Source organism: Marmota flaviventris, chromosome 2 (genome assembly GCF_047511675.1).
Source record: "Marmota flaviventris isolate mMarFla1 chromosome 2, mMarFla1.hap1, whole genome shotgun sequence".
NCBI classification, from domain to species: domain Eukaryota; kingdom Metazoa; phylum Chordata; class Mammalia; order Rodentia; family Sciuridae; genus Marmota; species Marmota flaviventris.
The window spans coordinates 194,050,891-194,073,257 of record NC_092499.1 but is presented as its reverse complement, the minus strand read 5'-3'; positions in this window follow the sequence as shown (position 1 = coordinate 194,073,257).

Below are 22,367 nucleotides of genomic sequence, written 5' to 3'. Positions count from 1 at the left end.
GCATAAATTTTGGCCTCAGAATATTGCTGGGCATTTTTTTTTCCTTTGTCAGTCAAATAAAAATGTAACATTTCAATTGCAACCCATTAGAAAGAAGCAAAGAAGGGCCTATTTGCATTTGAGCCACAAATTGGACAACAGTAATTTTTGTCAACTTGTGATCTGTCAATAGTCAGTGTTTTTAAATAAAAAATAAACGAAATACTCATTACTTCACTGTTTTTCCTTATTGAGTGAAAAGACCTTTTTTTTCCTATCAACAGTTTTTATCCAAAATCAGCAATAGAATAGAATATTAAAAATAAGGAAGTGGAAATTTCATTTCTTTTGAACTCCAAACAAATTGTAAGTTTCAAAAAGTTTGACAAAATATCACAGTATTATGGCCTGAAGAATTTATGATGGAGGAAAAAAATAAAGAAAATTATTTTTTTTTTCCAAATTGGGTTTTAATAACACTTACCTCCAGTATGTTAACTTAGTGTTTACAAGTATGAACTGATTCTCTATCAACAGAAATATCACTCCAGGTCATGTAAAAAATTAACTTGATTATCACCAGGTGCAGTGGTGCCCACCTGTAATCCCAACAGCTCAGGAGGCTGAAGTAGGAGGATCAGAGTTCAAAGCCAGCTTCAGCAATTTAGCAAGACCCTAAACAACTTAGCCAGACCCTGTCTCAAAATAAAATATCTTTAAAAAGGGCTGAGGATGTGGCTCAGAGATTAAGCGCCCCTGCGTTCAATTTCCCCATACCAAGAAAAAAGAAAAGAAAAAAAATAACTCAATTATCAATCCAAATTTTGAAGGCTATTTGGGGGTGGGTAGGCAGAAGTCTAAAGATGGTCTCCACGATTCCTTTTCCACTTGAATTCAGTCAAACCCTAATCTAGGTGCAGCTGTGAAGGGATTTCACAGGTGGGATTAAAATCTCAAATCAGTGGACCTTAAAATACAGAAATGACCCATATCAGGTATCCAACCATGTCATCCCTTCAGAATCAAGGTGTTTTCTTCAGCTGGTAGTAAAAGAAGAAGTCAGAGAGATAAGATCCCCACTGGCATTCAAAAGAAAACAGGAAGAGATTTTTGGAGCAGAGAAATTTAAATTCAAATCCTCCACTTATTAGTTTGGTGACCTTTCATAAATTTCCTAATATCCTGTACTTCTGTTTCTTAATTTGTACTACTAGCCAGTCGCTAAATTTATTGGGAGGAATTAAGAGAAAATACACAGAATACTTAGTACAGTGCCTGATGCATGCTATGTGTACAATACAAGATGACTATTATTATTTTTAGAAATAATGCCATTTATAAGATTATCATTCACTGTCTCTTAACATGAATTCTTATTTTAAAACCAGGTCAGTGTTCAGAAAACAGCACAGGAAAGCATGAAGTAAATATGGAGCTTTATGCCATGTTCACAGTTCACTTCTTTTTTTCTCAATGGACTGCAGAGCTGGTCAGTTCTCTGGGTTTTCAGAAGCCCAGACCTTTATTACTATACCATTCTCAACAAAACTTGGCAACCTGTGTCAGCTATGTTAAGTTGATAATGGCCAACCATAACTTAGCTTCATGTATGTACTTCATTATCAGCTTTTGATGCCTTAATTCTCTGAAGTAAGGCAGGAATCTCAGGAATCAACTTTGGAACTGATGGAACGATAATACAGGGGTGAGAAATCCTTCTGGTATGACTGAAAAGGTTGCCCTACTTGGGTATGTCCATGAATGACATCCTTCGTAGTTGGCACTCTCTCTGTTAGGCAAGTTGGCCCAACTTTTCCACTGGCCACCCTAAAGAGATTTCTCCATGTGTCCTTTTTCTTATCATATCAATAATTTATAAAACTAAGCATAATAATATTAAATCAGGTTCACTTCTAAAGGAATAGAAAAAAGAGAAATCAAAAATGGAAAAAATCATAATTCCATTGTCAGTAGAAACTGATAGTCCAGGAATGTTGGTAAAGGAGGTGTTTCTGATTGGTAAATCTGGTGGAAAGAGAGCCTAGCAGATTTTCCTCTGAGACTTTGTTGGCATAAGCCTCCTGTGATACTGGGACTGTAAGCGGGATTTAGTTGGTGAAGGAGATTAAGGGAGGCATAAAGTACTGTCCCCAGCCCCCAAGACCATCTCTTGGTATTGCACCTGCCCACTGTCAATATTTTGAGTTTGTAAATATTTATCATGCATGTGTATACCTATGTCACAGAATTCTTTATTTTAATAGTTAGTCGTACCTACATATTGTTTTGTAAGTTGATTTTTTTACTAGTTTAAAACTGAACAACCTACCCATACCATTAGATATTCTACATTCATTTTTAAAGGTCACAAAAAAATATTCCATGGAATGGACACATATTTATTTTCTCACTGCCCTATTGCGGTATACTTAGTTGCTTCCAACTTCGAGTCTAATTACAGTAGAGAACTAAGCATCCTTGTAACATAAATATTGGCATATTCCGTGACTGATTCCTTAGTTTAATAGTTTCATTTTCCATCCCAAGGTCAATAGGTTACATTTTTAAAATTTTTTTTAATAAATGTGTCATTCACTGCATCTCAGACTCATTATAGCTGTTGAAATAAGGATATTAGAAATCAATTCAGACCAATATGAAAGGTTAGACTAAGGGATAAACACCAATAGTCCCTGATGTAAGTTTTCTGTAGCAAATGGGGAGAAGGATGACCAACTCATGTTATTTGCCGAGGGCTGAGAGTCTTCCTGGCATGTAGGTCTTTCTGTGATTAAATTAGGGCAATCTCGGACAAATTGAGAGGGTTGGTCCACCAGAGGCTAGCTAGCCACACGGAGGAGTTCAAGTACTCGTAAACACCAGCAGACAGCAGACCACCCTGACTCCTTGCAAGACCCATGGTCAAAAAGAGGTGAGACTTAAACCACGTTTTTACAACCAAGGTGGTAGAAGGCAAGCGATGGATTAAAGAACTCTGAAATGTAAGGACTGGGTCAGAATTACAGAGCAGAGAATTCAGGCTGACAAAAAGGTGATCGTCCAGGAGTCCTATGACAACCTCAGGCTCTTCCAGAGGTACGGTGGCCTCCTGCTGGCCTCTGCTGGATATAGTTGCCCCTCAAATGAACAGTGTTTATTTGGAAAGTTCTCCTTTAACATCCTTTCCCTTAGGAGATTTTCTTGATAATTGCAGGAATTCTGAAAGAAATAAATAAATGAGTCTTGCCAATTTCACTGGTAGAATAACAATATGAAACTCATTCCTCTTTAACTCAAGAAAGCACGTCTAAGCACAAAAATGATGAGTCCATGTGGCCCAGGTTGTGATCAAAACATCAAGGTAGTTCCCAAACTTGAGTTGTGTTCTAATTCTCTTGAATCAAAAAACCATTCCACGATGTGTTTCCTCTATGTGTGCCTTACTGCTCTCGATTAGCCCAGATCCCTGAAATGCAAATGCCTGGAGCATGTCATTGACTTGGGGAACACAACATCAGGGTTAGCTCACAACTTGACACTCTAAATGTAGATACGTATATGAGCAAGGCCTTCCCTCCACATATACAAAGAACAGAACATCTTTTACACATTCTCTGCTCTGATGCATGATTAGCTCTTAATCTTTCTCCTTTACGTGTGGATATTCACATTTGTCTTTTTTCCATAAGGTGTACACCGCTCTTAATGACTTTGCAATTTAGAGGTAGTCAGAGCAGATGTGTCCTTACACAGATGCTTCCCCACTGTCAAGTGGACTTGGAGATTGGAAGTATATTTTACTTATTGCTTGGACACCACCTGAAATGTTTCCATGGGAAATATATTCATTTATCCATTCACTTAACAATTATCTTGGAGCAAAGGATGTAGCTCAGTTGGAGAGCTCTTGATTAGCATGCACGAGGCCCTGGGTTCTATCATCAGCAATGAAAAACAATTACGTGTGTGTGTGTATATAATTATTATGGTATATAATTATACATAATATATATGACATGTATATCATACATATATATAACATCATATGTACGTATGTTATCTTTTATTTGCCTACAGTGTACCCACTGAGGATACAATGATGATAAAAATGGTCCTGCTTTCTGCCCTCTATAACTTATATTATCATTGAGGAGACAGATTTTGGGGGGGGCAGGGGGTGCAAGGATTGAACTCAAGGGCACTCACTCACTGAGCCACATCCCCAGCCCTATTTGTATTTTATTTAGAGACAGGGTCTCACTGAGTTACTTAACACTTTGCTTCTGCTGAGGCTGGCTTTGAACTCGAGATCCTCCTGCCTCAGCCCCCTGAGCCGCTGGGATTACAGGCATGTGCCACCATGCCCAGCAGATTTTTCTTTTTAATAAGCAAAAAAGAAAAGAAAAAATAACTAAAAATGATGATGTGTTCTGAGGGAAATTAGCAAAATTTTCAGAGAACGCCTGAGAGACAAGGGAACTTCTCTGGGCAAGAGGGTCAAAAAAGGCCTTTCTACTTGCCTGCAAATGGATAAGTAATATTACTCAAGACATCCCCAAAGTGGCAACATTCACGTGCCCTTTGTCTAATAAACTTATGGATAAATAAAATGTGGTTTATGCATAGAATGAAATACTAATGTGCAATCCATAAAAGACATGCTATAACAATGACGAAATTCAGAAGCATTAGGCCAAGTCAAAAATCCAGCCACAACATTACTACGGGTCTTCTCTAAACCACAGTTTCCTTATTCCTTTGAGATGGTGACTCCTTCAGCCTCAGGGAGTTTTCTTATATACATGTACTGATCAGCTCTCGATTGAACACATGAGAAGGACCTTGTGAAATTCTCTGGAGTTCACTCTCTTTGATTTTCTCTCTCATACTTTTCTTTGTCAGCTTCAGATGCTTTGGTGTCTTGAGTTCCCAGATCCATTTTCTCAAATCTGGGAGGCTGCTATCTTCCCGGATTCCCACTCTTCCCTAAGGTCTTTGATTGGCTGTAGGACACTGAAGCGATCATGGGACTCACCTCATGTTTCCTTTTCTTTTTTTCTACCTCTTTAGCATAACTGTCCACTGTGTTGAGATTCATTGCTTTACGTATTTTATCTCTCCTTTGAGTTGTTTGAAAGTCAATCCTATTTCTTTTACTCCATCTTGGTGCAAAGCAGAAACCCCATTTTGATTAATAAAAATATGTGTTCCTTCCACTGAACTATAAGCTTATCTTACATATCTTTGCCTGACATAGTATGCCACCTAATATTGAATCAGATAAGCACTGGCGTAATTGGATCTCTTTTATCCATCAAAAAAATAGTGGTAAATAAATTTCAAGTTGTGTGACAACTAGAGCTAGGATGGGGGGGACTTCAACTATAAAGAAAATTCAAGCTGTACTTGAATACAGTGGGAAATGGGAAAGAATCTACAATAAAATACCTCCGTTTAGCATAGAAATGGCACAAGAAAAAAGTGAAATGAACATGTTAAATTACTCTTTTTGGAGCAAGGGAGTAGACAGGAAGCAAAGTTTCTCTAGTTGCCATGAACTGATGGCATAATAATCAACTAATTTAACTTATCTGTATTACTGGAGAGTGACTGAATTGAATAACCAGATGATTTTTAGCATTTTTTTTTCAATTTGAAATACTCAGACTAATTTTATTAAGAAGAAGAAAATGGGCTGGGGTTATAGCTCAGCCGTAGAGCTCTCGTCTAGCACATGTGAGGCCCTGGGTTCGATCCTCAGCACCACATAAAAATAAGTAAATAAATAAAATAAAGGTATTGTGTCCAACTACAACTGAAAGATAAATATGTTTTAAAAAAGAAGAAGAAGAAAAGTGTAATCTCTTCTAAAGTTATTGTACTCAACTCGTTAATAATAAACTGGTTAATAATAAGTAAGTATAATCAATGTCAAAAAAGTAAATAAAAGTTTAACATAATTCAAAAAAAATTCAGCCACAAAAGACTAAAAGACCACATATTGCCCATTTATATGCAGTGTCCAAAAAAGGCAAATCTATAGAAACAAAAAGAAGGCACTGGCCCTGGGACTGGGGTAGGGATGGAGAAAGAGTGCAAACAAGCCCTGGGGTTCTTTCAGGGGAATAAAAATGTTCTCAAATTAGATTTTAGTGAAGGCTGCACAACAGATTATACAAGAGCCGTTTGCATTGCGCCTTTTAAATAAACCGATCTTATTAAATGAAAGATGCGCCCATGAGTCAGTTAAAAACAAAAGGAAGGAAGGATAGAAGAAGGAGTAGGAGGAAGAAAGAACTTTCTGGGGAGCCAACAGAGAGGTCGTGGTGACGGGAGGGGCTCACCTGACTTTGAGTTGACCACATTCTTTAATCAGAGCTCCATCAACCAATACAGCACTTACTATTTTAGGGATTCACTAATACTAGTGAATTTATTTTTCACCATAACCCCAAGAAGAAAAATAATACACCATGTAATTTATTTATAGAATCTTAAAGAGGGCTGTGATAGCCCAGCGAGGTGGTGAATACCTGAAATCCCAGCTGCTTGGTAGACTGAGGCAGGAGGATCGCATCTTCCACACCAGCCTGGGCAACCTGCAGACCCTGTCTCGAAAGAACGAAAGGAGCAGGGGTTATAGCGCAGTGTAGAGCTTGCCTCGGATGCTCAAGGCCCTGGATTCAGTCTCCACCACCACAAAAAGAGAGAGGGTTGTAATTTTAGCTCCAGAAGTGCAGAACCTGGACTCGAAATCTTCACCACCACTCTACACTGGAAAGTAGGGCTGACTTCATTTACTACTCTGCAGTTACCATCTTGAAAAGCTTAACAATTTTTTAACAAGAGGCTGCATGTTTGAATTTTGCACTGGACCCTAATTATAAGCTGGTGCTATTCGAATGGTGTTCTAGAGTTTTGACTACAGGAGGAACTATTAACCTTTTTTAGATGGCGATGAGCTGGCCAGGGAGCAGGGCAACTCCTTAAAATTCACAGTGTGTTTCAAGCACGTCCATTTGGGGCAAGAGCTCCCATTTGTATCAGGTGCTCAAAGACCCCCATGGTATAAAGGGGTTAAGAGGCCCTGGCTGCCCCAAGATTGGACGCAGGCTGAGTGGTGCAGCAGACTCTTCTTAGGGCTCAGTTCTTGTCTTTCTTTATTTACTGGTGGAGTGCTGCATGTGGACACTTTTCCCAGAAAACAGAAAATAATAACAATAGTAATAATAACAAAGATGAATAAAAAACAACAACTGGAAAGGAAAGTTCTATGCAAAAGATTTTCTTGGCATTTTGGACTTTGTTTTGTTTTCGGAGCTAGGGATGAAGCCCAGGGCCTTGCATATACAGGGCAAGCACTCTAACGCTGAGCTTCAGCCCCAGCCCTTTGTATTTTATTTATTTATTTTTAGGAACTGGGGACTGAACCCATGTCCTACCACATGCTAGACAAGCCCCCTGCCCTGCGTTCCATCTCCAGCCCTTTTCATTTTTGAGACAGGGTCTCACTAAATTCCCCAGACTGGCCTTAAACTTGGGATCTTCCACCTCAGCTTCCAGAGTTGCTGGTATCAAAGTTGTGTGCTTAGCACACCCAGGTGTGTGTGTGTATGTCTCTGTGTCTGTGTGTCTGTGTGTGTATTTCCCTCAAGGACACCAAACTCTGTCTTTTTCTCTATCAAAATAATTTTTTAAATCCCTAGAAAAAAATTCTGCTGAATTAATACTAATGAATTTGCTCAAACATATCACTCATTTTCTAGAAATGAATTTAATTCTCTTTGTTTCAGAGACCATCGTGGATTATATGATTATTTCACTAATCATTATTACATAGGGCAATAAACATTCTGCATAAATAACTCCATAATAAATTCATGTCATTAGTTTGGATATTATAATTAATTCATCAAGAATTTGATGGGCTGGGGGTGCAGTCCAGTGGCAGAGCCCTTGCCTAGCTTGTGCAAGGCCCCAGGTTCCATCCCCAGAACAATGAAAATAATAATAATAATAATAATAATAATAATAAGATTTTGTTGTCACCGTTGTCTTTTAATCTAGGCTTATTTTGAACTAGAACAAAACTAGATTTTAAAGGCATGTTTTCAATACCATTTAAAATGACACACAAATAATTTTTGAGCTACTAAAGACAAATGACAACATGTTTAACTTCTGGTACAAACATTTTTTAGAAGTTATCTGTGCTCAAAAAATAATCACAGCTAAGCACAACAGTACACATCTGCCGACCCAGCAACTCAGGAGGCCGAAGCAGGAGGATTGCAAGTTCCAGGCTAGCCTGAGCAATTTAGTGAGATCATTTCTTAAAACAAAAAATAAAAAGGGCTGGAGATATAGCTCAGAGGTAGAGCACCCTGGGTTCAAGCTTCAGGAAAGAGAGAGAGAGAGAGAGAGAGAGAGAGAGAGAGAGAGAGAAGGAGTGTGGCCAGTGAAAATGTGATTGTCCCATTTTGAGAATAAGAGGAACTAAAATAGGCCTCTGGGCTTGCTATAGCAAGTTCCTTCTTGCGGAAGCACTGATTGCTCCATGTCCCTATTTGTGCAGCCCACAAGACTTTCAGCTTTCTGAGGAGCAAGACTTGTATCATGAGGCTGCCCAAGTGCCTCCAGGGCCTTCGGAGTCTGTCTACTCCAGAATGCAACAGGCATACAAACCAGAAGTAGGTGGCACAGGCCACCGAACAGAAGGCAGAGACCAGAGGAAGATATTTCTATGAAAGAACATGCTAATTCCACTCTAAACCTCGTCGACATTTTCCAAGTTGGAAACTATTCCTGGAAAGACTCAGAGAGTTGGGCTATTTTCACTTTCACTTTTCCAATCAAGGATTCAAGTCTCTTATCAGGGCCATAATGTGCCCAGGACACCAAGACGGGTCCTGTGAAACGAGAATGATACTTTTCTCATCTGTTGCTTAACATCTTTTTAATTTACCAATTTTGCTTCTGGGAGGAAAAAGGCAAAACCAGTGTGAAGTTTTGTTTGTAGGAACTGAACTCTGGAGCACTTAACTACTGAGCCACATCCCCGGCCCTTACTTATATTTTATCTACAGACAAGGTCTTGCTAAGTTGCTGAGGCTGGCTTGAACTCACAATCCTCCTGCCTCAGCCTCCCAAGCCCCTAGGATTACAGGCGTGCACCACTGCCCCTGGTCCAGCTGTGGATTCTTTCACAATCACTGAACCTAGTAAAATGGGTTCTGTTGAGACCAGGCAGTGACTCCCATTTGTATTCTTTTATTTTTTTTTACCCCTTCATCCTTTTTCTTTTTAATCTCCAGCTCTTTGATGGGAAAGTCCACCAATTTCCAATTTGTGCATAAAGTAAAAAGACTTAGAGAAAAAAAAAATTGTAGAAACCATCCACCCATTAGAGATTTTTTTTTAATGGTCCTTTGCCACTTGATGAAGGAAAAATAAAACTTCGCTCAGTTGACAGATCATCTAGGTGGCAAAATCCTTTGTCCTTCCCTTATGAATGGCTGCTTTGAAGCATTTTATTTTAAAACCCAAAACTCCTTTGAAGGTTGTTTATTATTTTAAAAATCCAAAACCCAACATCTATTGTGAACATCTGTCTAAAAAGGAGTAACACCACCCACCTTCCCAAGATGACACGCTTCTGCTTAAAAACACTCCCTCTCAGTATTTCCCACAGCCGTCCTTGTAGCCCATGTCTGGAAGTACTACATACCAAGTGTTTTGTATTATTCCTGATCCTAGCAGCCATTCCACAAAGTAAGAGTAGCAGCCCTGCTTTGCAGATGAAGAAGTTCGGTATCAGAGACCTTGTTTCGTAAAGAGACACCCAACAGTGTCTGAGTCAGACAGACAAGGGGCAAATCTGGTCTGGCTTTCTAGCTATGTGATGTTAGCCAAGTTTCTCAACCTCTCTGTACCTCAATCTCCTATCTTTAAGATGGAGAACAGAATATAGATCCATAATCCTTTGGATTCTGAAATCCAAAATTTCTGAAAATTGAAATGTTTTCACAAGTAGGACAGCAGGGGACATACTTATGTGAAAATAGAATATTATGGATCCAAATTTCAAATTTAACTGTGTGTGTTGTATTTTCACTTGGTAAATCCAGCAGGACTAGTTTGGCACCAATATTCATTTGGCAAGAATATTGAACTGTGCTGGCACAAGCCTGTTGTAACCTTTATTTGTGTCACATGGTGAGCATCAGAGCAGAGGGCCCAGGCAACATCATGGCTCTGAGCCATGTGCTTGGTGCTTTTGAAAGACAGAGAGAAGACCAGGTGGATGGGAAAGAGAAATGGAGGGGAGAGGGAGAGTAGGAGATGACAGGGAGCAGGCAGGAGCCACATCACAAGGGCCTTCACACCGTGCTGAGATGGTAAGAGGAAAGCCCAAGTCCCGTGACACGTGGCCACAGGACCTGGGTTGGCTTCGCTCAGCCCTGTCATACACTGGGAAGAGTCTCAGCACACATCACAGGGAGAGTCGCCTATAGGAGGTCTTCAGTCTCTGGGGCCAATGAAAGGGTCTATAAACACAGCAGCACTGACTTCAGTAGACCAAGTTCAAGGCCATAACATTGATGCCCACAGAAATGCCTTTTGCTACATTTCCCTGCAACAGGACAATATGGTGTGAAAACCAAGATTTCAGAGGGAAGAGGAGAAAAATGGCATCTTTGTAAATCTAGGATATGTAATGTGTAGTATATTACACACCATGTCAGTTTTCGTTTTATTTTTTTATACCAGGGATTGAACCCAGGGGCACTTAACCACCAGGTCACATCACCAACCCTTTTTTTTTTTTTTTTTTTTTGAGACAGGGTCTTGTTGAGTTGCTGAGGCTGGCTTTGAACTTGCTATTCTCCTGCCTCAGTCTCCGAGCTGCTGGGATTACAGGTGTGTGTCACCAGGCTGAGCTCAGACAATGTGATTCAGCATGAACCTGAACTGCATTCTTTTTTTAAGAGAGAGAGAGAGGTTTTTTTAATATTTATTTTTTAGTTTTCGGCGGACACAACATCTTTGTTTGTATGTGGTGCTGAGGATAGAACCCGGGCCACACGCATGCCAGGCAAGTGCGCTACAACTTGAGCCACATCCCCAGCCCCTGAACTGCATTTTGACTCTGATCTCGTCATTGCATGTTACACAGCTGTCCTCGTGTGTGTCCTCAGATTCCACTGGCATGGTACTAGAACCAGTGGGCTGTGGTTACCTGGTCAGCCTGCTCCACGTCCTCTGACCACGAGTTCCACGACTTGTTAATCAAAATCCACAAGGATTTCTGGAGCTTCCCTTTTGCACTGAACACAGTGCTGGTCACCATCCCTGGAAGCTGGAAATGTAGAACCTTCACTTCATCGAGCTTGTGGCCGTAACAGTTGGCTTTATTCCCAGCACGTGCAAATGCTACTTCATTGTTCCAAAAAGTTGTGATTATTGTCAAGACTTTAATAATACCAACCTGGAGCACATCTCACAGTGTTGCAGGCACTGTGCTAGGCATAATTACAAAGTCCAAATATTTAGTATTATCCCCATTTTTCAGATGGGGAAGCTGAGCTTCCAGAACTTAAGTATCTTATTCAAGACTCAGAGCTTGTCAACGATAGATCTGGGGAGTCAAACTCAGGCATTCTTTTTTTTTTCTTTTCTTTTCTTTTATAAAATTATTCATTTATTCTAATTTGTTATACATGATGGCAGAATGCAATTCATTCGCATTATACATATAGAGCACAATTTTTCAAGTCACTGATTGTACATAAAGTATTTTCACACAATTCATGTCTTCATACATGTACTTAGGGTAATGATGTCTAACTCATTCCACCATCATTCCTACCCCCTTGCCCCCTCCTTTCCCCTCCCTCCCCTTTGCCCTATCTAAAGTTCCTCCATTCCTCCCATGCTTCCCACCCCCCACCCCCCCAATCACCATTATGAGTCAGCATCCTCATATCAAAGAAAACATTCAGCCTTTGGTTTGGGGGGGTTGGCTTTCTTCACTTAGCATTATATTCTTCAACTTTATCCATTTACCTGAAAATGCCATGATTTTATTCTCTTTTAATGCTGAGTAATACTCCACTGTGGATGTATACCAAAGTTTCCCTATCCATTCATCTATGGAAGGACATTTAGGTTGGTTCCATAATTTAGCTATTGTGAATTATGCTGCTATAAACATTGATAGAGCTGTGTCCCTGTTGTATGCTGTTTTTAAGTCCTTTGAGTATAAATCGAGGAGTGGGATAGCTGGGTCAAATGGTGGTTCCATTTCAAGTTTTCCATACTGCTTTCCAGATTGGCTGCACCAATTTGCAGTCCCACCAGCAATGTATAAGTGTGCCTTTTTCTCAAACTCAGGCATTGTGACTCCAAAGTCAGCTCCTGCAAGCATTGTGCTACAAGAAAGTTTGTATAAAGACTTGTGTGTCCAGCCCCATGCCCTCGCCAGGCTCCCCTCTGCCTTGGCTAATGTGGCTTTGTTTGCCCAGCAGGGCTGCCTTATGCCTCTTCTTTTTCTCACCCTGGAGGCCAAGTTCAGTCTTTGCTCTTGAACTAGTGAAGCATAGAGAGAATCCACAGGCACTGAACTCTACACACTGGCTCTGCAGCTGCTGCCCACCCAGCCCCCAGGATCTGCCCTGGCATGACTGTGTTCGATATCCCTTCCTTCACTGTCAGCGCTGAAGGGCTGGTAAATAGAGAGCACACCCCAGAGCCCGTCAGATTCTTCTGCGCTGGTGCACACACCCAACAATAAGCAAGCTCCTCTGTCATTTGCCCAGGATCTTTTAATTTAGATGCTGGGTCAAGAAAGAATGACACTTTTGTGGGAGTTGTTCTCTGGGAGAAATGATATTTTTTAGCATCTTCCCCAGGCCTGCAACATAATAGGCAGGTATTGTCCTGGTGATAAATGATAGTTCTGCCAGAAAGAATTGCAGCTGTGTGTCATAGGCTGTGGCTTCTCCAACATTCCTCTCTGCTACACGATGGATGTGGAACTGGCCAGGACATCAGAGGCCCTCAAAACAAACTCTCTTTTTCGTCATTAAGCTTAAATCTTTATTTCAGATTCCCATTGATCTCGGGTAATTGGAAATCATGTCTCAGTCATTGCCGGGGCTCCTCACCCACCCTTTCTTTTGATCAGTGGTTTATAAGTGGGAATGACAGCATTTCCGTCAGCCTTCCAGCAACTCTTTCGGGGAATCAGATTTAACAAAGACTTGAGGAGTGACACCAGTCTTGAGTGGCGCCAGAGAGGCCAAGTGTCCTACTGTGAGTAGGATGCTCCCACACCCTGTGGAATTGTCTGGCATCCCGACTTCTAGATGTCCACTGGACATTTACGTAGGTGAAGCTCCTCCTTCTAATCCTCTGAGCCTGGTGTCTGTGTCCACTTGATATCAGCACACAGAGCATGCTGGGAATTTCACAAGCCCAGAACCATCTGAACGGAGGGAAGGGCCCTTTGTTCTAATCATGCCAAGACCTGCTCAGCCTACCTGGGAATCAGGTGTGAAGATGACATTGAGTGGCGCTTGAGTCCCCCATATAACACACAGCTCTTAGTTTGTTGTGGCTGTGCCATTCAATGCTTCTGGGTATGAAGACGAGCATTTGATGTCCTTATCATGTGGCCTAGTATGTCCATCCAAGTGTTAGAATCTTAAAATGCATATAATCATATTATATGAAAGTTACCGTCTATGGGGTTTGGGGCATGTAGAAGACTCCAAGGGGGCTCCTACCTATTCCCCCAGCACTCATCCCTGTCCCTTGCCTTCACCTGCCCACCTGGGCCTCAGGGACCTTCCTGACTCTGGATCCTACAGAGGACAGGACAGCATCCTGGGAGACCATGATGCCCCAGAGGCAGCCCCTGACTGATGGCACATGGTAGCTGAACAACAGTGCACCTTCCATCTGAAGCCCCGAGTTGCTATCTCCAGAGATCCCTGTGGGCAGGAGCTTCAGTGGCCCTTGGTGGCTACTGACTGCTCACACATCCAGGCTGGACCCATCATCTTTCCCTCTGACTACAGGGCACCCCTAGCAGTGCCCCCTGGGATCATCTCCACCATCAACAACTTAAATTCATGTCTTTGTCTCAAGGTCCCCTTCAGCAACCCCTCACTGAGGCGGTTGCAAAGATCTGTCTTCAAAGGGGGACAGTAAGCACGACAGAGTTTAGAGCATCCCTGGAGGCTCTGCTGAGGTCTTGACTTTGCTCAAGGCCAAGGAGCGCATCACTGGGATGTTGGTGACCCCTCTCCAGTTGCCCCCCAAGACTGAGGTTCCCTCTCAACCCTGGGCCCATCTTGAGATGCAGTCAGTGCTCCAGCTTTGAAGAAGCACCAGAGACTAAACCAATCTCCAGGCTCCAAGGCTCATAGATGAGATCACAGAAACAAAGTGGGTGAATGAATGAGGGGAGCTGCCCAGGTGCAAGCGAAGGCATGCCGCGTGGCTTCCCACTCTAAGTAGAAACGAGACTCAGGAAACGTCCCCACTCTCATTCAATGAATATTTGATGAGCATATGCCAGGCACTGGGCATGCAGTGGTGGACCAAATAGACAGCATCATTTTCTCCATCAGGTTAACTGAGACCAAGACAAACTGTTTTCAAAAACTAACATGGGGGCTGGGAATGTAGCTCAGTGGTAGAGCACTTGCCTGGCATGCACAAGGCCCTAATCCTCAGCACCACAAAATAAGTACGTAAGTGACATGTAGATTGTTAAATGGTAGTAAATGCTATAGAAAAAACTAAAACAGGAAAGGGGAAGAAGGAGGGCTTGAGGGAGGGCATTGACCTGCCTTTTCAGGTAAGGGAAGACCTGGATCAACAGAGATAAATGGCCAAAGACACTCAGTCTTAGACCCCAAGGTTCCGTGGCTGCCAAGGAAGCCACTTCATGGTGGAGGGCTGGGGAGAGTCTGTCCATGGCAGAGATGCTCCAGCTGAGCTGCAGTGGGGGTCACCATGGGGAAAGACAAAGCTCAGAGTTGGCATATGTTCCAATTTTCCAAAGCAAGCCTGGGGTCTTGTCACCTCCCTGGAGATCTTACACAAGTTGGGGAAAGTTCTGGGCATGTAAGATATTCAAGCTCCCTTGGTTCTTAGTATCTTCTAATCAAAAGCCAGGAATTTGTACTGGGGTGTTTCCTTTCTGTCCTGCCCTCTGCGTCCCCCACAGCCATCATTCCCTGCCTGGAAGACAGGAAGGGAGGGAGAGGAGGGAGTGCAGAGAGAAGATGAGTCACGAGTCAGGATTATCCAGCCTCTCGACACACCCGGACACACAAAGTCAGTAGTTGACTTTGTGATACTTTTTCCTTCAACAGCTTCAGAATAGCATGTTGCTGGAAATGGCAACGGGAAAGCCCCAGATAGGAAAGACATATTGGCTCGGGAGCCCCGGGTCTTGGCGCAGGGCACTGCCTTGGCAGAGCTGCCCCAACGTTTACAGGCTGCGCTGCCAACTCCAGCGGAACTTCCAGCGGGAGTTTTACGACCCTCTTTCATCCAAGCCACTATTTGGGCCGAGGCCTGATTACTTCTAATGACTCTGTTTCTGTAGCAATGGCCAAGTCCTCTGTCAACCTGCCGTGGCCTGGAACGGCTCAGGTTTTAGCAAAGAGATGCCCCTTGTAAAGCACGGAGACGCTAATGGCGGCTCTCCAGGAGGCTGGCCCCATGTGCCAAGAGGCAGAACAGCCAAGAGCAACAAGGCCAGTGTGCAGAAGCCACCCTGAGACGGGGGCATAATTGGCTTGTCCATTTCTAGAGATGCCCGACTCCCCATCAGTCAAGAAAAGCTTTGTCCTGCGTGTTTGTGGATTTCTCTGGCTCCTGAGGAAGCCAGGGCCTGAGGATAAAGGGAGCTTTTGTTATAAAGAGTCACAGTTGGGCAAAAGTGATTGGCCCATTTTCTGGATCTGAAACACTCTTCTACGTGGCCAACGGCTTTGAACCCCAGGCTCTTGGCATAATGCACGTCTGTGTAACAGGAGTGCCATTAGCAGCTCTCTCTGCTCAGGAGGGCTCCAGATGGTTTCTTCAGTATGTGCCCCTGAAATACACACACCAGCATTTCTAAACTGCCACTCCACTAGGGTCCCACCCCATGACCTTTCGGGGCAGTGGGGCGGGGGGGTTATTGTGTCTGGTGTTTGCAGGTGGGGGTTTCTACTTAAGAGTGTAGTCAAGCAAACCTCAGGACAAGATGTCACTTATGCTGAGATGACCTCTAGATGCTGGATCCTGACAAGGAAAATGTGTGCTCTTCACTGCGGTTTTGGTCGAGTCCCCATCCAACTTCTTCTTAGCATCAGTCTCTTCTTGAAAGTCTCCCAGCTCCCAGGGGCCACATAAAAACCCACATGCTTTGCTATTGACTTGAATCCTTTTCCAGTTTGATGATACAGGATCCTTCCTTTTCTAGAGAACAGAACTTCCCATCACCTCCACAGGAAGAGAGCTTCTCCCTCTTTGTTCTTTGCTCTTCTGCAATTGCAGATCTCATAGATTCTTCAGGCTCAAAGCCAGAATCAGCCAAGATTTAGTTCCTCTTCCCTTGAAGGCAGGGAGCGCTTAATAGTCAACCCTCCGATGTAGAGGAAAGGGCAGGGGATGAACTGCTAAGTGTCTGTGTTCAAAGTTGGATGCCTAAATTCCACATCCTTGGGGAAGTTATTCAGTCCTGCCAGGAGTCAAGCCATCCAGTCCCAACATCCCCTGAGAATGTTTCTCAAGAGTTGATATGATTTTTTTTGGGGGGCCCAGGACTGGGGATTGAACCCAAGAGTTCTCTGGCACTGAGTCCTCCTGCCTCAGCCTCCCAACTCCCTGGGATCACAGACGTGCATCTCCCTGTCATCCCATCTGTCCATATATCATAAAAACTAAGTCATGTAGAAGAGTTCTTTCTGCCTTCTGTAGGTGCGTGCACTTGTGTGACTCCATACCCTGCTGTGATGTTTTGTCGCCTAACTGCTCTCACGCCAGCCCTGCCTGGCCCTGCCTTGGTGGATAACAGCTCAGCCTCTGCGGGGCCATCAGTGACTTCCCTCACAAGACTGTCACAGCTTTGAAATGAGAAGCAAGGTGAAGGGCATGGCGAGTAGGAAGGTGCCATCACGTATTAGATGTGGCTATGGTTAGCACGGGGTCGACAGGTAGACTGTACTCTGCTCGGGTCTCCCCTCCTTTGGCCAGCACGCTCTTGAAAGTCACAGAACCACGTGTCTCGTCACGTCATAACCATGATAGACACCAGCATCTGGTGCTTGCTCTGTGCCAGGAAATGTGCACGTGTTGGTTCCTGCAGTCCTGGCAATGGCGCCATGAGGAACCACCACCATCAGCTGCACTTGGCAGAGGAGGGGCCTGGGCCACACAGCTCATCAAGGACAGACAGCTTTAAGGCCACACACCAGGATCAGGGCTGATTCCCTTAACTAGCACTCTACAGTGCCTTGCTTGGCAAATGCCAAATAATTCAGAATTTTGCTAATTCTGCAAGAAATTTCTTCTTCCTAATCCATCCAGGTTGGGTTGGCTTGACTCACTGACTCACTTTATCTGACACCTGAGAGTCTCAATGAAGTTTCCTGATAGCTTTGCTTTTTTTTTTTTTTTGATAAACCTATGCTAGAAACAAAAACCAAGAACAAATCTACTTACTCTGATTGTTTCAGGGACTTAAGATATTAATAACAATGAAACAGTGATTGAATAGAGTAACTTACACTCACTCATACATGATGTAGCGCTGAGTTTACAAGTGGGACACACACAGTCATTTTGTGACAAAGGGTGCCAGCAGCAGCTGTAGAAGCACCCCAAGGATTCCTGCCCAGTGCTTTGCTTGGTTCTTGGTTTGGGGGTTGTGTGTTTTTTGTTGGAGGTGGGGGTTCTTTAGGGAGACTTGAGTAGCCAAGGACCATGAGATCTTCATACACAATGACTAATGCTTTGGACTCCATGGGAATTTTTATCACTATGATGTTATCTAAAAATGAATGCACAGATCAATAACAACATAGGAACATATTTTCACCTCTCAAGACCAAAGTGAGGGGAAACAAGGATGATACTGGCCATTTCAACAGGTAAAACTTATTTAATATAAAGCATTTTACTTTATTCCATCCAATCAATAAAACTTGGAGCATGTCATATGTGCCAGGCACAATTCTAGGCGCTGATGGAAACAGAATCCTTGTTTCCCTGAAGTTCTCCTTTGTTAGAGGGGAGAGAGGCAGACACTCAGCACATAGACAAGGACTAGGTCAGGTAACAAGGGTGAGGGCCCAGGGGTGCCGCCTCTCAGGCAGCCCACATGGAAGAGGGGACATTCAGTAGTGACTTGAGTGGACTGGAGAAGTGAGCCTGGATGCTGGGGAAGCTGTTCCAGGCAAAGGGAACAGCAAGAACGACCTCGTGAGTTCAAAGACTGGCAAGGAGGCCAGCGAGCCTGGCAGAGCTAGATGAGGAGGGAGAACGGAAGGAGCTGAGGCCACAAGCCTGGCTTCCTTGAGTGCTCTGAGCTTGTGAGTTTCCTGCTTCGTTTGTGATAGAAAAGCTTTTCTCTAATGAAAAGATGGTATGCAGGATTTTTTTTAAAAAAAAAGCTCTTTCTTGGCAAATTAAAGTGTTAGAACTGCTTTGTCGATTCCTTGAAATTTTCTCAACCTGGTCTGTGAGATCCAGAAGTCTGGGGACGTCTGCTGCAGGAGACATCTTGTGGCATTCTGTAGGTGGAAGTGGCAACGGTGGCGCAGGAAGTGGGGTGTCCAAAAGCCGGTGTCCCAGACCCCCTTTACCACAGTCACGCTGTGTGACATCAGGCACGGGATTTCTATTTCTGAGTTTCCTTTTTCTAGTCTCTAAAACAAGAAGAGCCTCTTAAAATAAGGATCCCAAGTCAGTGAAGGTTGAAGGGTGGGGAGGGCGCGAGGGGAAGGGAGAGGCCTCCAGGGGGCCTGGCCCTGGAAGGGGTCGGCCAGGGCAGCTGGCAAGGGGCAGCCCGCTCAGACCACAGACACCACGGGGTTAGGTCGCCTCCTCGGATTTTTCTAGGAAAAACAGGATTCATGGTTTTTATGTTCAGTCTCTCGTTGGTTAATATCAGCAACTCTATTTAAAGCAAGACAAATAAAAACCTCGTGAGAGCCCACAGATGTCTGGATTTGGCTGTGGGGCGGTATATTAGGCATCGGTGGTATATTAGCTATAACAAATCACCACAAGCTGGGCGGTTTAAAACAGCACATTTAGCTCTCGACCGTTCTGGAGGCCAGAGCCCTGGCACCACAGTGGAGCAGGGACACCCGCTTCCTGCAGCGCCTCTCCGGCCCCGCTCTGCTCCAGCCTCTGCTCCTGCTTCACACGACTGCTTCTCCATGTGTCCTGGGTCCTCTCCTTTTCTCACAAGGACAGTCATTGGCTTAGGGCTCGCTCTAGGCCCACATGATCCCATCTCAGTCACATTTGCAAAAGACCCTATTTCCAAATAGGGTCCCGTTCTGAGGTTCTGGGTGGTTATGAATTTGGGGGTGACTCTATCCGACCCAGCACAAGTTCTGTCAATTCTGAGGTCCCTTCCATCCCCCTGATGCAGCAGCTTTAGCCACTCCATCCTCCAACTCTCCCCCGGAGGCTGTGATGGCCTCTCCACCCATCTCTGTCTTTGAGACATTCCCATCAATTTCCAAACACACCTTCAGTTGATGATGTCATTAGTGGTAAAATGTTGGGGCGGGGGGCTTCCTTTCCTCTTGTATTTATAAACCTCGTCCTCAGATCTCAAGCTCCAGGGGACTGCTCTGAAAAAACCCGCCTGCTAAAATCATAATCTGGAGCATTTGGGGGCAGAGAGGCCAAGCAACTCTTTCTCTTTCTTTGTCCCAGTGCATAAAGAACTTTAAGAAAATCGCTCTGTGCCTTCCCAGCCACGCTCCTTTATGGTCCTCTCTAACTACGGCTCTCTCTGAATTCCCTTTCCATCATGTTTCTGACGAGTCTTTTTACTGCTTTGTACAACAAAATACACCAAACCCTAAAATATGGATGTCTTGTTCTTATGAGAAAATGGAAAAGTTCACAAGAAAAGAAAATGACATAAGATGAGTGAGGCCATTCTTAGCAATGGTATTCAAAAGTAAGGAGATTAGATAATGATGCAATTAGAGCCCATTTCTATGGTTTTCTACAATTCTGAACATTGGCTGACTCCTTTGACGGATTTGGTATTTATTCTTATATCATATCAATTTAAAATCACCCCATATGCTATGTCCAAGAGGAATGATAAATTATAAAGAAAAATATGTTTAGCGGAATTTTAAAAGGGGCTATCTGGTTTTGACCTGAGGTGTTATTATGAGGCCACCCAATCGTTCTGCTCATTTTTCCTTCTCATTTGTATTCTGAGTATTTTAATATTTAAATTGTCTTTCTTCTTATTTCCCTAATAGAGTTTATTTTAACTAGGACATAATACCCAACTACAAATGACTTCCCTCTTGTTGTGTTTTCTGATGGACACAGGGAGTTGGTGAAGAGGCTGTCAGCCCCAAAAGGGACAGTGCCTACTTAAAGCAGGCTGGGCAGAGGGACTTGGGCATCTTTGGAAGTTCAAGCCAACAGATTTGCTGATGGTGTGTCTGTGGGGCTGTAGAGAAAGCAATGAGGCAAAGGGATCTCCAGGATTCCAAGTCAGGGTGTAAAACTCAAAGCAAAGTGTGATGGCCCCAGGCTGCTGGAGCCCGAATCCGAGGGCATCAGAGGGGGCCAGTGTGGAATCCTCCCAGGGCCACAGGTCGCCATCCATGTTGGCATTCTGTTAAAAGGAGACTAGGTTATCTCGGATTATATCACTGCTTTCCAACATGACAAATGTACTGCAAATTCTAAGGAACTGGTTTTAAGTTGGAAAAACAACGATCTTTTAAACAACCTTATCCCATGAAATTATGGTTTTGGTAGCATATTTTTTAAATCATAATTGTCAGACACTTATTTCATTGAGAATTATATATGTGTACATATATAGATATATGTGCATGTATATATGTATATATCTAGTTATATGCACACACACATACACAACAGCCCCAAACCCATGATTGTTATTGGATTATGATCTAGGGGTGGAACTAATTTAAAAAAAAAAAAAAAGCTAAACAATTTTAGAAAATATTAAGAGAATACTAATAAATAGGTTCTAGAATATGGAAAAAAATTGAAAAACACAGAATTACATCAAGTCCTATCTGCTTGCATTTGAAAATGACTAGAGAATTAAACCCACATTCAGGTAGCGGTAAATTCTCATGCCCCACATCTCTCTCCTTCTACAAACTGGCCTGATAGAGGAGATGGAATGATGGGAGTGGCACACATTTCCTGAGTGAAAGAGCAGCTTCCTCCAGGATAGCAGAGTGAGGGAAAGCATTGACAATTGTCCCACTTTTCAATCGCAGCATCCATCTCTCTGTGACCTGGGCAAGGATTAAGACAGGGCAGAGAAGCTGCTGCAGGGGCTCTGCTGGCCTTCCCACTGGCCTGCCTCTGGGCTTTTCCATTCCCATGGTACCATGACCATCATATAGGATATGTGACACATTTAAATTGACATTGCCCTTTCTAAATCTTTTGGGAAACACACTGATACACCAAAATCATGTTCTGCCCTGGCCCTGGGACCTGGGTCAAGTCGGGTCATCTCCTTATTACTCAAAGGATCTGAAATGCTCTCAACCCTCACCACTGTCCTCCCAGTGTGAGGTGCATGCTGCTCTGGGTACCAACCATCCCTGCCAGGTGGCCTTCGCCTATTAACTTAAGCCCTCGTCTCTTAGGGCCTACCACACCAGCTCCCACATGCTCCATCTCAGCCACAAAAGCAAGCAGTTCTCCCAAGACGGTGAACCCCACGTGCTGGCAGGGAGGAAGAGAGTCCTGACAGCTAGCCTGGTGCTATCAAAAAGTACAAAATGTTGTGAGAGTTTGTCCTAACAGGAAGCCTTGCCTTGAAGTCTTGGGAGTTAGAGAAGCTCATCCTAAAATTCAAAGTCTGGGTAGAAGTTTTCCATGTGAGGAGAGGGAGGAAGACCCATCCAGACAGGGACACCGCCTGTATCGAGGTTCCAGGGTGTGAAGGAACTTGATGTGTCAGGGGAACGGAGAGAAAATCTTCAAGGCTTCTGTGTAGTGAGAGGGGCAACAGACCCTACTAGCTTGCTCTGGACCGAGGACATTCCCAGGACATGGGGTACCCAGTGCTAAAACCAAGAAAGTCCAGGCAAACTAGGATGAAAGAGTCATCCTTGTAAGAAACA